The sequence below is a fragment of the Podarcis bocagei genome (assembly GCF_964188305.1).
Source record: "Podarcis bocagei genome assembly, chromosome: 2".
In the NCBI taxonomy this organism is placed as follows: Eukaryota; Metazoa; Chordata; class Lepidosauria; order Squamata; family Lacertidae; genus Podarcis; species Podarcis bocagei.
In genome coordinates, this window is record NC_138126.1 from 95,659,529 (window position 1) to 95,674,163 (window position 14,635).

Genomic DNA, 14,635 nt, shown 5'->3' on the forward strand with positions numbered 1-14,635 from the left:
AATAATTCTCATGATGTGACAAGTAGCACACACACCCTCCTGCCTCTGCCACATTTTTCTTTCTTTCTTTTTTTACGGGGTGGCCAGTCCCATGATATACATAGCTTCATCAACACATTACTCAACCAGCTTTTGTTTTGTTTTGTTTTATTAAAGAGAGTCAGAAGCAGTTCTGGATATAGGCACTTCAGCAAAAGGAGACAGAAACATCAGTATGGAGAGGGGCACATATCTATATATTCAACCAGAATTCCACATATGTACGTTCCCAGCCTGGGTTCACTCATCCATGCTATATAAGCACAGCGATGGTCAGCTATAGAAAATGCAGGCTGATAATCAGTCCATGACCCGCCCTGTGGAGCGCCCTTCCAGCAGATGTCAAAGCGATAAACAACTACCTGACATTCAGGAGACATCTTAAGGCAGCCCTGTTCAGGGAAGTTTTTAACGTGTGATATTTTATTGTATTTTTGGTTTTTATGGAAGCCGCCTAGAGTGGCTGGGGAGGCCCAGCCAGATGGGCGGGGTATAAATAATAAATTATTATTATTATTATTATTATTATTATTATTATTATTATTATTATTATGACCTACGTAAAGTAACTACTTTTATGAAAGATGTTCTTCCTGTGCTTTCAATTCAGTATAACAACAATCATTCACTACTCTTGGCACTCCAGAGCCAAGATTCCTGCTCCAAGACTGGTAGATAATATGTGACCTCTGATTATCCCTCCTAATTGCTTTATATATACACAAAAAATGATAAAAGTTCAGATCCCCAAATAAATCCACAAGACAACTCCCATTCTTGTACTCTCCTCCCCCAGGTCAGGCCTGACCCCGGGGGTGGAGCTACAGCCAGGCACTAGTGCCACAGCCAAGGCGCAGCTCCTTCTCGCTTGGAGCCAGGCTTCAATGAAGGAGCCTGTTTGTGCCCCCTCACAAAGTTGCACCCGGGGCCACGGATCCCATGGACCCTTCCACCTCTGTATATTATCTCTGCAAGCATGCGGACCAGCTAAACTCTATATTAAGTAATCCAAAGCTGTTCATGGATACCCAGCAAGTCACTTTGTTGGTTGAGTAAGGTGTGATGTTACTCCATGCCAAAAGCCAGGGTGAAAAGTCTAATGTTGAGAGGGAATCATCCACCAGGACAAGAATCCAGTCTGTAACTAAGCAGAATTCAGTCGAAAAATGATTTGCCACCCATCATGCACGGAATATTCCAAACTTTCACAACAGTGAATAAGAGTTCAAGATAGGCATGTTCCTACATATCTCACACACCACCCAGAGTAAAGACTTATACAACAAAAATAAAGCAAGCAAATTTGACAAAATGCTAGTGATTTTGGCTTGGACATACTCCAAATGCAAAGTTCATGTTGTGTCAGATGAAATCCTCTGGCAAACAGGTCACCATGGGCTACTAATAATTCTGACACCTTGAGGTTTGAATTTCCTGCAGAACGCTATCACTGCTGCAGCATAGATCTTTAAATGGCCACTGTGTTCTCAAATGTCACACATTCCAAGCATCTTTCCAACTTTCTTAAGGCCTTCAACTTCTCCAAACTTTCATGGAACAGGCCCTCTATGAATGACAGCATTGACCATCATATTGACAGCTAAGGCCAGCCTCTCATTATGATCAGGCCATCCTGAAGTAGCCAGTGCAAGCCTTCAGAAAGTCCTGGAAACCAAATGAATACACAGGTATCACAGAAAAGACCATTGTAACTACTACTCTAGGTATAGACAGGTGAAACTTTCAATTTTGGTTTCTCTATTTTTTATTGTTTCCAATCTTAAATTCAGTTCTCTACATTTTTGCATCAGTTTCTGATTGTTTTAAAAGACAGTTCTCCTTTAAAAAAAATTCCCAGAATTTCAGTGCCTATTTCTCATAATATACACATTGTATGGATTTTTGCCAAATATGCATGGTTTTGTAAGCAATTCACTCTAGTGCAATGCATTTTTTTTGTTTTCTTTTTACTAACACATGCATTTTAGAACATTTGCCCCAAATGCATATATTTATGTGAAGAACTGTATATGAAATTCAGAGTACTGTGGTGTGAATTTCCCCACAAAACCTGCATTTCATTTTGCATGCAATCTTTTGGGAACTGTGAATTAAGCACGTTTACATTAAAATGTGAACCAAACTGAATTTCCCCCTTCTCCTGTGGAGGCTTTGAGCTGTAAACAGAACCAGCTCATCTGATGGGACAGAGTCACATCACGAGCTTCCTGGCAGGTGCAATTTAGCAGGAGAGAGAGGCACCAGGGAGGCCGGCACTGTGCACTGGTAGAACCAATCTAGCACTCCTGCGTGTGTTCCCATACTGCACTGATATACCCACTGCCTCATCCCTCCCTCCTGGTAACCAAAAGTGACACACCTGCTGGGAAGTGTTGTGGCTACACACACACACACACAAAAACCGCTTCTGGTTGTCAATATCTTCATCTGGAAGGATTATAGCACTCCTTCCTCCATCTTATCCACACCATTGCAGAACACCAAATCCAGTATGTGATCATTCCTGCTACCTTTGTTGGACTTGTAATACACTGGAATAGCCAAATATCTGCATATCCATCTCCAAAGTGCATCCAAGGGTCAAAGAGGTGCTGCCTGAGGGCACTAAAGTTATGTCCTTACTCTGCTTATTAGAGCACCTATCGAGAAGGATGAATATCTGTAACAACAGCAACTCGCAGGAAGCAGCTGCTGTTAAAAGGGCAAACAGGGGAGAATGTGTGGGTAAGGATTAAGAGTAACCCAAGGTCAATTCAGATCTGTCAGGCAGGGGTGAGTAAGGGAAAAAAGACATAATATCACTTCCCTTTCTAGCTGCCTGCTCGTTTTTATTGTCTTATGAAAGGATGACAGGGTTGCACGAACAACTCGTTTTAAAGCAAAGTTCATCTTTGTCCTCTGTGCATGTGGTGTGCACACATGCCTGTGTTTTCATACCATCTCTCCCCCTTCCTGCTGCCTGATATTCTTTATTGTCTTGCTCAGGTAGATCATTCATTGCTATAAATTTTCTTATCTCCAGTGCTTTTCCAATTATGGATAACAACAGAAAAGCAGTCATTGGTTTCTAAAAGGTCATCAAGATATAGGACCCGATTGGGAAGTGAATGACTTATGGAGTTGGCTTGTGTAAATCTGGGGAAGTTTTATGCACAAATCAGGCACAAAATGTAAGGGGGATTCATTTTTTCTTTTCTTTTAAAAATGAGATTTGCATGCGTTTTGGTTAGAAGAAACCAGGGCAGCTGTGATCATTTCCCATCTTTCCATGGGCTTGTATTTATTAAAAAGAAAATGCCTCTGAGGTCTAGCACCAGGCACTGGCATTTAGGTAAACATCAGCTGCTTGCTCTTCACAAAATGTGGGTAAAGGCAACACAGAATTCCCACTCCCCTCTAGCCTTGCTCATCCATTGACCTAGAAATGACCCCATCCATGGATGAGAAGCTAGTTCAGTCCCTTCCACCTCAGCACACACTTTGCCAGCCATCCCCTCAGCTGTGGACACTTGGTAGCAGATGCTGTGAGCTATAGGGCTCTCCCCTCCATTTTCCATGTGAGCAGATATGACACTTTTGCTGACTTTGCCTCCCACAAAGGCTAAATGAAGCTTCCTGGAAAACTTCACTGTAGCGATGATGCCATGCCTATTCTTAAATAGGGATGAAGCCTATTTACCTTCCTCAGTTATTCCCCACTGAAAGGTGTAGTTCATTTCAGTCAAAAAATACTTCACAGGCAGTTGTTGGCGTAACATGATGGCAACCTTCCATTTTCTTAACAGCAACATACAGTCCTTTGGATGATTGCCTTGTGAATGGGAATGGTCATCTTGAGCAAACAAACTCACCACAGATGTGTCCGCATGTTCAGTTAATTTGAGGATCAGTTCAGTGTTCACTGCACATACTGTCCTTAGTCCACTTTGTCAGTCTTGGGACTGTGCAGAATGGTTGGCCTCAAAATGTCTGCATCTTCCTGTATTGTCCTATTCACTCATTACAGCTGGCTGCAGAGAGGCGCTCTTTGTTGTTCCACATTTCAGAGGAGCACTTTTGTTGGTAACCCTGAAGAGGACCTTCTCTGCCGTGACAACATCTGCCCATTCAGCTAAGACTTGTGCTTCCTGTGATGTGTCAAAAGCTGATTAAGCCAGGACTAACCTCCTGTGTGAGGTGATAACCTGGATGATGGACCATTAAGACAGCAAAGGATCATAGGAACTGGGAATGAGACTCCAGTTGAGTAGGGCTCATCCATCCCTTTGCAGTTAGAGAGCTTACAGTAGAGAGGGGTAAGCAATAGAAGCAATGTAGACTGGAAGCTTAGAGTATGAGTTTGGAGTGAATTAACACAGTAAAACAATGGGCTGGAGAGAGAGACATGATGACTAATGTCTGTTTGAATCCAGGAGGTTACGTTTGGAGCTGGCAATAAAATGTCACAGCCAAAAAAATTCACAAGCCATGCCATGCCATAAGCATAGAAAAGCCAAGGTATCACAATTAAATGTGCTGAAGGACCATGTTTTTCATCCATCAGGTGTCTTGCCAAAACTGTCAATTCCACCTGAATTCAACATTTTAATAAGAGCCTAAAACTTGAAGGAGATTAGAAATGGCTCTTGCAGCTTTGGCTAGTTATCTATTCTTAAGCAATCTGAAGGAATATAACCAAAATATGTTATGTATTCAAACATGCATTTGTAAGACCTTGTTATGTCAGCCAATAATGGAATAAAGTAATATGGAATGGTCTTTGTCTAATAAGCTCATTGAGGTCCCAGCATAGCGGGGGTTGGCAAATCTTCGTAGTATGTACTGCATCATGGATGCAACACTTTTCTAAGAAAACATATCTAATATATTCAGAAGTCAAGATGAGGTCATGGTCAAGTATGGCTTACTTTGTTTCATGTAAATTATCCTCCCTTCTTTGAAACCTGGGCATGATCACCCTCATCTCGAAACTCCCCTCCAGCTCTAATATGGTCTCTTTCTTGACAATCAATCATCACCCGTAGCACAAGAGAGGAGAAAGACAAATTCATGGTATTGGCATTTTATTTTTCTACAGGACAAAAAAGCTGGCAATTGAGTGAGTTTTCCTGTTTCCAGATTGACACGGCCTCCAGTAATCTGTTCATCCAAGCATTTATCACTTCTGTGTATTATGAAGTAGGGAGCAGGTGTATGACCTGCAATGACAAAAATGTGGCATATAGAGAGCAAGGGTGGGGAGGAAATAGATAAGATGTCATTTTTCAGCACAATTCCTCTTGCCTTAATGTTCTCCTCAATTATGAGAGACAATCATAGCCGGCAGTCCACTGATGTTTTATGGTGTCAGTAGGGTTTAAGGTTTTAGCAAAGATGGAATTAAATGTACATTTTGGATACTGTATATTATGAGGCATTTATAGGACAGGGTGGTGGTGGTGGGTGGCTTGTTTGTTTACTCAAGGGGGAAAAAGATAAATGGGTTTTGCTATTCAAGGAAATGAAGGTGCCGTGCTCTTGAACTTGGCCTCCACACAGGGCAGCAGCTTGCTCCAATAATGACTTTGGCTAGGATTGGAGAGTCTGGGTATTCTCTTCAGAGAAAATTATCCTGCAATGCCTATACTGTTGAATTGAGGTGTGCTTTCACTTATCCATCTCTGGTTGTATTCCTTAGTGAGGTAGCCTGCAGACAGGGCTCCACAAATTTTGACTGGCTTTGGGGGGGAAGCCAAAACTTGTGGTCACCAGGACCTCACCCTTCCCCTTGTCTCTGACGTCTGACCTTGTGTTGTGCCTCTATATGAGGCTAGGGACAATGCCCATGTCTCCCTGCAAGGTTCTAGTTTGGAGTTGGAGAGGGGGTTGAGGGTTGTTTCCACAGGTGATCTGAACTTCAGAAGCCCACAGAGCAACTATATCTTGGAGCTGGGCAGGAAGGCTAAGGGTCCCCTCTCCATGCTCAGCAGAGAGGGATGGAACACTTGCTATGACAAATATTGTAAGCGGAATTGTGGGTTCGTGCTCGTTGACCTTGGTGTGACTTCTGAGAAAGCTTTCATAGGACCAGCCCTTTTCAAATATTGTCCTTCTGCCAGGTAAACGGTGATTTGTCTCTCCAGTAAGCAAAACAGTTGAGGTTTTTTGGTGTGGGGAGGTTGGCTGTGCTAATGGGCAGCTCCTTCGTTAAGCCTCTCAGCAGCTCCTCTATCACTTATGCCATTTTGAAATCTGACATATAGAAGAGCCCCCCTCTAACTTATCTCAGACTACAGGTCTATTCTTGGGTAATAAAGCAAATCCACCCCCCTGCCCACATCATTTGCGCCAGGACTGGAGGATCACTGCAGATAGCAAGTGAAACTTCGCTTCTAAAAGAATCAGCAAGGATTCCCTTCTTTCTGGAACCACTGTTACCCTCCTGATGCTGGTGAATTTTATATGGCCCTGTAGATCTTATTTTCTGAGAATTTAACTGAGCTGCCACACCCAGCTCATGTCAAAGCCTCAGAAGTCAATAGGTATTCAATATTACCAAGGGGTATTGGCATAGAGAGAGCTGATCCCTCCAGTTCCACACAGCATGTCCCGCCCCCCTCCATATTTTTACATGGCTAAGAAGCAAAATTGACAAAGCTCACCTGTTTCCACTTTTCACATAATGGCATTGTTCTGCCTACAACTATTATCTGCTATTATGCAGAGACAGAGCTGTCTTCAAAGCAACATTCCAGGGGAGCTTTAGCTTTGAATCTGGATTTTTCCCATTTCTCTACCTCTGACAAAAGAATTGCTTACAAAATAAAGGATAATTGGGGATTGTGTGTTGTTGTTTTTAAGTTCTTAATTTGAGGTTATTATCTTGAGTCAACAACCTCAAATTTATTTTTTATTGCTGTGAGAATGAAGAAAAAGAGAGAGCTGAAGATGTGTGGACAGCATAAATGGATTTTATTTTATTTAATGCATTGTTGATGTTTTATATCAAAACTCTACAAAATCATTAAGTGGGAGGGGGACTCTGTTTACATAGGCAGGAAATCTTCAGGTCATGAAAGAACATGTAAATGAGGTTACAGAGCTGCATGGGCCAGCCTTCCCTCCCTGCTGTTCTGCCTGGTAGTGGATTCCCTCCTGTCCATGCATTCATCTGGCATGGGAAGGGGCTCTAGTAATGTATACATGTGAGGGGGAACCCTGGCCTAATCATGATAGCCTTTTGGGTGTTCTTGCAGGGTCCCTTCTTGCACTGCCTGAATATAGGGCCAGCCTAGTACATTTTGGTACCTGAGACAAAGGACAGAATTGTGCCCCCCTCCCACCAGGGAAGAAAAGGTACACCAGGAACAAGGTGGGGAATAAAGAAATATACCAGGATCTGCTGCCCCGTGGCTTCTGCCGTATGAGGCAATTGCCTCACCTTACCTCATGGGTGGGCTGTCCTTGCTGGAATGCTTGGGTTGTGGGCACATGGTAGCTGGGTACATTGGTGCCAAAAGGTGGAGCTAGTCCATGTGGCCCCGTGGCCCCCGTGGCATCCCTCACATGGAGGGTTTGTATGCTTACATTGAGTAGTTAATGCATCTGAAAACCATCTCTTGGGGTACCTGGCAGTAGCAGACTACCACTTGTTAAGGAAGCGAGAGAAATGGAGTCAGAGCCCCTTGATTATCCAGGGGCTGTTTTCTGCAAGATTGGAACTCCTATCTATCTATCATGTCATAATCAGGAGAAAACACTAAAGGCTTTCATTATCAATTGAAGTTTGTCCCCAGGTTCAAATCATGAGCATGAGCATCAATAGGAACTGTTAATGATTGGTTGAAACATACCTACAAGCAGAAACATTTCCTCTTGATTAACACCAATATTCCAGATTAAGGAGGAATCAAGCACAAATCATGCCGGAGACAGAGGCTCGTCCATGGCAGGGACACACTACCAGGTTGCACCCATTCTGCCTTTCAGGTTGGCAGACATGGGCTTAAGTGGCACAGTGGGTTGCGGTGAGCTCCCCAGACTCCACTGGAGAACATTGCCAAGATTTTTGCCTCATAAATCCTGGCTTTCCCCTGCCTGAACCTCCCCGCTGCCCACAGAGGGCAGCAAGGAACAACCACCATTGACTTGTGATGTCACATCTTTTGAACTTTCCAGAGTTACCGTACCCGGTGACCAGTGGTCATCAAAACTTGCATGACACATCAGATTGTAAATAGGGAGGGAAATAGAAAGATCTGTCGTTTGTTTGAGACCACTGATGAACACAATCATGAGTGAGTGTACTCAAAATACTGATAATTTGAACACAAAGGATGATAATTGTTTAGACAGGCCAATTCTAATTACCGTACAGGCAACATGCTTTATGAAAAAACTGTCACTTCCTTTTGTAAAGTTATTTATTTTTTAGTATAGTTTGAAGGCACCTGAGACCTTGCTGAAGCCAAGCAGGTGTGGATCTGGTTACAGTCTAGATGGGAGACTGCTTGGGAACCCCAAGTATATCACCTTGAATTCCATGATAGAAACAAGGTGGGATCCAAATATAAGAAAATTATAATTATATGTACCTGATACACTTTAAGATGTTGCATGTTGTGAAGCTTGCCCAGATAACACCCTGATTGCAAGCCTCACCTCCTTCCTAGACAGCTATGTAGTCTCAGAATGAAGTCTATGTAGGTCATAAGGTTAAATTTAGCAGCCAGGCTTGAAAATCTTCTCTTTCCAAAAGTGGGTTTCACCTCTCCCATTTTATTCTCCATGTCCAGCCTGCCCCATGACCACACCTTGCGTCAGGGATAGCCAATGTGGTTCCCTTCTGATGTTGTTGTACTAGAGTTCCTATTATTCGTCACTGTTTGTCATGGGGTAGGGGCTGATGGGAGTCATAGTACTTAACTACAGTCTGCCTCATTGGTTACTACTGCCCTGTATCTGTCTATCTGATGCCTTTGTAGATCTGCATGATCAGAGGTCCACATGATGCTCCCATAAAAAAGTTATCTACATGATTATATTACACTTGCACAAACAAACAGTTAATACAAAGTCAAGATGAGTTTCTTTCAAATGAAATACTAATTTATGGATGCTTTCTCAGGAACGTTCCAGTGTGTAGCAAGTCTTCTTCATTGGAATGGCAACTCTGTGTTTCAATGGCATTTAATGGCCCTATGATTGTGCCATAAAGGACCAGGATGATAACTCTTGTCTGTTCAGATCAATGTCCAAACCCTCATGCTGAGGGCAGCCCATCAGCAAGCAATTGCCAAGAGGCATCCTTGAGAAGCAATCTCCTCTCTCTTCTCTTTGACAGAGACAATGTCCCTGAGATCTCTTCCCATTAAATCTGTAGCTTTCATATCTCTTGAATCAAATCAAACTTTGAAGGTGATGATAGTGGGAGTTAAGGATTTTATTTTATCTCTTGTCTATGGCAAACCTCCCCCAAGAAACCTGAGTCTGAACAATAATTTGAAAGGGACAATATTTAAATTAAAAAGGTGCACAGACTAGATGGATAAGTGTTTCAGTGTGGAAGGAGAGCCGGAGAACCAGGGCAGAGGGGAGAAGAAACGTGCATCTCTTTGAATTGTCAATATCTCAGGGCAAGGTTGCTCCAGACGTAATGAGAATCCCTATGAATTATCTCTCGCCTTTATTGTCTATTGCTACCAAGGAAAGGGGGAGGAGGAGAGCAAACCAACTTTTTTTTTTTAATTTAGACAGACTTAAAGAAGTGGCATCAAATTTGAAGGGCACCCTATCAATCTGTTGTCCTAGCTGCATGAAATTGTATTTCCCTGCCACTTCATATCTTATTTGCAGCAGCTGGGCTGTAAGTCATTGGTGATAACATTCTTTATTATGCAGCCGTGTTTATGAACTGTGCCTGGAAAGAGATGATAGAAATATGCAGCAATATGCAAAGGGTAAAGGGGGGGGAGAGAAATGGAAGGGGAGGAGGGGAAATAAATGCTAGTTGCTAAGGCAACCAGGGGGCTATTTTGGGCATCAAATTTTTGCAAATGATGAAAAGCATTTTTATGCAGTGGTTGGTCTTGCCATGAGGAGAAAGGGTGGAGGGTACACAGTGAACTGTGATATAATATTTGAAAAGGCTGCAGTTTATTTTATTTTGCTATGTTTAAATTTTAGCTATATCAGATCCTGCGTCGTCGTCCCCCCCCCCCAGCTTCAAAAATGACTTAGGAAAGGAAGTTGATGCATGCTGATTTGGTATGAATTGTGGCTGTTTTAACTAACACACACAAACACCATCCAAAAATTGTACCATCTTTCCATAGTTTGTTTCTTTCTTTCTTTCTTTCTTTCTTTCTTTCTTTCTTTCTTTCTTTCTTTCTTTCTTTCTTTCTCTCTCTTCTTATCTCAACTTCTTGCTAAATTTTAAAACAAGGCACCTTTCTTAAGACTCACAATAGATGTGACTTGCTGTACAATATCCTCCTGCAAGCTGAACTCCCAGAAATACTCAGTGTGCCTCATAATGCAATATTAGCCTGATTTCTTGAGCTGATTCCCCACCCCCTCTATCTAGAGTTTAAAAAGCTAATTTAAAGATGACCTTGTGTTTCCCCAGGGTCTCTGGTTTATCAAGGAAGGGGAAAAGTGAGCTGATAGAACCAACTGGGGCTTCATTTATTCAGACATCCCCTCTGGAAACATCTGGGTTAGGGCGTTCTGGGTGGGTTGGCCAAATAAATAAGCTGCTGAGAAGGAATAAGACGCAAAGAAAGAAAAGACTGGGCCAAAAAAGCACCCAGAATTCAGATAAGTAGCATTTCATGACAGAAAATTCCCCTCTTAAAAGCGAGAATAGCTGGCAAGTAGGGGTCTAGAAAAGCAAGAATAGCTGGCAGATGTGGGGTTTAGAGCAGAAATGGCTAACCTGTGCCCTCCCCCTCAGATGTTACTGAACTACAACTCCCATCAGACCTGGCCACAATGGCCAAAGGTCAGTGATGATGGATGCTGTAGTTCAGCAAAATCTGGATGGCCCCTGGTCTAAAGCAACCATCTCCTTTTGGGTTTCACATCAACTAGCTCTTTCTTCCACGCTGACTGATCCTGCTAGTCTGTCTTGACTGCAACAAACTGGAGAGGAGATTGGGACTGGCACTCTGATTCAGAGTTTATATCACTTATGAAACCATTTATGTGGAAGTGCTGTGAGAAGGGGTATCTTCACTATCAGTCTCAGGAATGGGCAGACTCTGGTGGTGTTTGTCCTCAGGCAGCATCTAGAATTTGCCATCTCTGCATCTTATGACAATTAGTGCCATAAACTGGTTATGCATTGCATGAAAAAGAAGACATCATGCCCTTGGGGAAAATAGGAGGCTGTCTTAAAGTGAGTCAGACCATTGGTCCATGTAGCTCAGTATTGTACACTGACTGGCAGCAGCTCTCCATAATTTCAGGTAGAAGTATTTCCCACCCCTGCCTGGAGATGCTGGCAATTAAATCTGGGATATTCTGCAGGTAAGGCATATGCTCTACAACTGAGCTAAAACTTTTCATTTTGTTTATCCTGACCTAATACCAGAATTCTAGTGTATTATTTAAAAACTAAACAAAAAGCTCATTTGAATTGCCATTTTAGCAATGTGGTTTTCCCCCATTCCCAATTTATATTCCAGTTTATATTTCCAATCCAAAAAAATGTTAAATACTTCAGTTTAAAATATATATATAAATCAACAGGCAATCACACTTAAATTATTAAGTGCTTAGTGCTAAATATATAATGTATTGGCTTAATTTAAGGATCACTCCCCCCAATCCCGCATGGCCACTCAGGTAAATTGCACCTTTCCCACCCATAGCAGCTGCATCGCAGCTACAGGTATGAATGAAATGCAGCAGGAGGCACACACAGGAAAAGCGCAACAATCCCAGTAGTGTAGAATGTTTTTTAAAGTCTGTTTGTAGCTAAAAGTGGAAGAGCAGCAATTGATTCATACTAACAGTTGCTTGTCTAAAATCAGCTAGAGAGGCCATCCTTTCCCCTATCCATGGTGCTGCTAAGTCTTCCCTTATGGTGCCCAGGATGCTGTTCATATCCTCTCTTACCAGGAAACTGACCCCTCGTCTTCAGAATTTCTGCCTTGGACAATGCCTTTTCTTATCTAGAACTTTGTTCCATTCCTCAGAATTGATCAGAAATTCTTCCAGAGAGACGGGTGGAAATAAAATAAAGTAAATGGTGCCAGTTTTATCCAAAGAAGCTAAAGTTATTTTGGGAGGGCAGTCAGTCTATGAGCTACTTTAAAGCTGCCCAAGTAGAAATCTGGTTTTTAATATAACAATTCCATCAAATCACTTGTCTCACACCCTAGAACTTTTCATTATGTTCAGTTGTGGACTACAACTCTCCATCAGCCCCAGCCAGCATGGCCAATACCCAGGGGCTGGGTAAGATCATAGCCAAAAACATCTGGAGGGCACCACATCGGCAACCCCTGATTTACAGGACCTTGAAGGTATTGGTAACATAAAGCTAGTGAAATTTATAGTTTCTTCCTTCTGTATCATTGCACACTTGCATTATTGCTCTAGTAAGCTTGTGCCTTATAATTAAGTAGTGTGCAATACCGACTTCCACTTGTAATAATTGAATCATGGTAGTTTTGTGAATAATTATAAAAGTGAATTGTTGAGGCCAACAAGCTCCTGTTGAGATAATATGGCTTGTTTTCTGAAATTAACCTAAGGATCACATGCTGGGGGGAGGGATATAAAATGTTATCAAATCAGATTGAGGAATGCCTGCTATACCTCAGCTAACTAGAGTAATTTTCTCTCCAAACAAACGGCACAACCCAGTCAAAATAAAGCACATTTAAATCCCATTGATTTCAGTGGAGTAGAGATGACATAAAGGCTGGCAACTTTAACCCCAGCATGTGATAATCCCTTGCAGACATCCACAGTGCCTGGAAACAATCAGTCATGTGTATCCACAGCAATGAACAGAGAAGGAATGACCGCTGGGAGGAGTGCAGAAAGAAGAAACGCCATTGTATATCTGCATCAGCACAACTAGACACTTTGATCTGCCCCAGCTGCAACAAAACATGTATCTCTCATATCAGTCTCTACAGCCACAGCAGGCACTGTAATTCTCTAACGGTTTGGCTTCACCCCCAAGACGCACTGTTCCGTTGTCTTCTAGGACAGATAAATGCCAACCAACCAGAGAGGACCACATGTTTAACCCATCCAATGAGAGAAAGAAAGATCTTACATCTTGAAGGGAATTAAGCAGCTTTAAACTCTGGGTTCATGCACTAAAGCAAAATGACATATGATTAGCAAGTTTCCACCACTGATACACTGGGTTGAAGGTCAACGAAATAGCTCATATATCTATATTTTCCACATATTCTTATACACATCCTTAGCAGTCGTGAGTTATCCAATGGAATGAGAGCCACAAATAAACTAAAAACACCTAAAGAATGGTAGAAAACTACAATTGACATTCATGACTTTTAGGCATTACTGAAGGATGAGATTAATTTTTAGCATTAATATGTCAGTGTTTCAGCAATACTTACAGCAAACATGTAAGGCAGAGATAGAGAACCAGATGTTGTTGGACTATTCCCTGCCATTTGGCCATGCAGGCTGGGGCTGGTGGGAATTGGCTATTTTCAATTATTTGTCTTTCTATTTTCCTGCAAGGGACTGGTTTGGATGCTTGAAAGTCCTTCATGTCGGGTAGCCCTGTAGAAAATACCATATAGAGATAGAAAAGTCTGATCCACAGTGTATGTTTATTCAAAAATGCGTGTTTACTTAGAAACATCACATTGTGTTCAGCTTTATTCCCTAATAAGATAGCAGCCCTGATATGGTGTTTAGTTGACTAAGACCAAGGAGAACTAGGTTTGACTTCCTACTCACTCAGCCATGAGTCTCGCTGAGTGAATTGTGACTAGTCATACACATTGTCAGCCTAAACTGGGTTATTTATTTATTTATATTTATTTATGAAATATTTGTTTCCTGCCTTTCCTAAAAGTTAACAGCAGCTGACAGTAATCTATAAATCATAGAATAATAGAATCTTAGAGTTGGAAGGGACCCAAGGGTCATCTAGTCTAACCCCCTGCAATGCAGGAATCTCAGCTAAAGCATCCATACAACCACACATCAGTAAGTGTCCAAATAAAAACAATAAATACAAATGCAACACAAATATACCCTGTGGTTGTGAGGATACAGTGAGATAATCCCCATATATTCTATGCCATCTTAAATTCCTTGAAGAAAGGAAAGGATAAACATAGCAACACAATACATATATTGTATCTAACTCAGTGAATCTGTGGTTATAGATGCCCTGGAAAATGTATTACTAAGTTCATAGCAAACACCACCAAAAAGTGGTACCTTTAGCTGTGAATATGCCGGGTCAGACTTCACTTTCTCTGTGTTTGGCTGTGCCCACGATGCTGGCCTTGAGTACTGCTGTAGTGCTGTTAGCTGTGCAAGCAATGTTATGATGATAACTAGGGATGGAAAACAAGTATAGATATGCAGC

General features: G+C 42.0%; 1 protein-coding gene across 5 annotated transcripts in view; it reads left to right on the top strand.

Moving 5' to 3' along the window:
• Window positions 1–14,635, top strand: part of TNRC6C (trinucleotide repeat containing adaptor 6C) — a 432,408-nt gene that overhangs the window by 25,565 nt on the left and 392,208 nt on the right. The window lies entirely within an intron of this gene.